The 2,229-nt window shown below is 29.9% G+C and overlaps 1 non-coding gene across 1 annotated transcript; it reads right to left on the bottom strand.

Annotated features, from left to right (window-relative positions):
* Positions 1-1,888: 1,888 nt before the first annotated feature.
* LOC127746964 (small nucleolar RNA R71) lies at positions 1,889-1,992 on the bottom strand. The gene has a single exon (XR_008008769.1). It is a non-coding gene; the product is annotated as a small nucleolar RNA R71 (small nucleolar RNA).
* Between the last annotated feature and the right edge of the window lie 237 nt (positions 1,993-2,229).

Genomic DNA, 2,229 nt, shown 5'->3' with positions numbered 1-2,229 from the left:
TGCCATAATAATGATTTATCTCAAAATAGTTAGAACATGGATCACAATTTCGTCCACCAATCTTGATGTTTTCTTGTTTTGTGTCTTTTGTTGTTTTTCATGTGCATTTTTGCATTCATAGTGTCTAAGCATTAAAGATTTCTAAGTTTGGTGTCTTGCATATTTTCTTTGCATCAAAAATTTTTTCAAAAATATGTTCTTGATGTTCATCATGATCTTCAAAGTGTTCTTGGTGTTCATCTTGACATTCATAGTGTTCTTGCATGCATAATGTGTTTTGATCCAAAATTTTCATGTTTTGGGTCATTTTTATATTTTTCTCTCTTATCATTAAAAATTCAAAATTCAAAAAAAAATATCATTTCCTTTTTTCTCTCAAAATTTCAAAAATTTGAGTTGACTTAGTCAAAAAAATTTTAAAATTAGTTGTTTCTTACAAGTCAAGTCAAATTTTCAAATTTAAAAATCTTATCTTTTCAAAATCTTTTTCAAAAATTAAATCTTTTTCATTTTTTTTATAATTTTCGAAATTTTTAAAAAATTATTTTTAAAATCTTTTTCTTATCTTTAATTCATGATTTTCAAAGGCTTTACTAACAATTAATATGATTGATTCAAAAATTTGAAGTTTGTTATTTTCTTGTTAAGAAATGTTCAATCTTTAAATTCTAGAATTTTGTTATTTTCTTGTTAAGAAAGGTTCAATCTTTAAATTCTAGAATCATATCTTTTAGTTTCTTGTTAGTTAAGTAATTAATTTTAATTTTAAAAATTAAATCTTTTCTAACCATATCTTTTTAATCATATCTTTTTATTTTATCTTTTATATCATATCTTTTCTCAAAATTTTATCTTTTTTTTCAAAAAATTTGTTTTTAAAATATCTTTTCTAACTTCTTTTCTTCTTATCTTCTTATCTTTTCAAATTTGATTTTCAAATCTTTTTCAACTAACTATTTGATTTTTTGTTTGTTTCTTATCTTTTTCAAAACCACCTAACAACTTTTCTCTCTCTAATTTTCGAAAATACCTCCCTCTTTTTCAAAAATTCTTTTTAATTAATTAATTATTTAAAATTTTAATTTTATCTTCCCTTTTATTTTCGAAAATTATTTAACTCCTTTTCAAAATTTATTTTCGAAAAGTTTCTCCCTCTCTCATCTTATTCTATTTATTCATTCATTTACTAACACCTCTCTTCACCTCTCTTCATCTCAAATCACTACCCCTATCCTTACCCTTGTGTTTGGATTCTCCTTTCTTTATTCCCTTCTTCTTATACTAATAATAAGGAACCTCTTTACTGTGACATAGAGGATTCCTCTTCTTTTTCTATTCTCTTCTCTTTCATATGAGCAGGAACAAGGAAAAATGCATTCTTGTTGAAGTTGATCCAGAACCTGAAAGGACTTTGAAGAGGAAACTAAGAGAAGCTAAATTACAACAATCCAGAGAAAACCTTGTTGAAATTTTTGAACAAGAAAAGGAGATGGCAGCTGAACCTAACAACAATAACGCAAGAAGGATGCTTGGTGATTATACCACACCTACGTCCAAGTTTGATGGAAGAATCATCTCAATTTCTGCCATAGGAGCAAACAATTTTGAACTGAAACCTCAATTAGTTACTCTAATACAACAGAACTGCAAGTTTCATGGACTTCCATCAGAAGATCCTTACCAGTTCTTAACTGAGTTCTTGCAGATCTGTGAGACTGTTAAGACTAATGGGGTAGATCCTGAAGTCTACAGGCTCATGCTTTTCCCTTTTGCTATAAGAGACAGAGCTAGAACATGGTTGGACTCTCAACCTAAAGATAGCCTGGACTCCTGGGATAAGCAGGTCATGACCTTCTTGGCTAAGTTCTTTCCTCCTCAAAAGCTGAGCAAGTTTAGAGTGGATGTTCAAACCTTCAAACAAAAAGATGGTGAATCCCTCTATGAAGCTTGGGAGAGATACAAACAGATGACCAAAAGATGTCCTTCTGACATGTTTTCAGAATGGACCATGATAGATATATTCTATTATGGTCTATTTGAGTTCTCTAAGATGTTATTGGACCATCCTGCAAGTGGATCCATTCACCTAAAGAAAATGCCTGCAGAGGCTCAAGAACTTATTGACATGGTTGCAAATAACCAGTTCATGTACACTTCTGAGAGGAATTCCGTGAATAATGGGACGCCTCGAAAGGAAGGGAGTTCTTGAAATTGATGCTCTGAATGCCA

This window comes from Arachis duranensis, chromosome 4 (assembly GCF_000817695.3).
Source record: "Arachis duranensis cultivar V14167 chromosome 4, aradu.V14167.gnm2.J7QH, whole genome shotgun sequence".
Taxonomy (NCBI): domain Eukaryota; kingdom Viridiplantae; phylum Streptophyta; class Magnoliopsida; order Fabales; family Fabaceae; genus Arachis; species Arachis duranensis.
The sequence above is the reverse complement of the archived record's forward strand: the minus strand, read 5'-3'. Positions and strand labels throughout refer to the sequence as shown.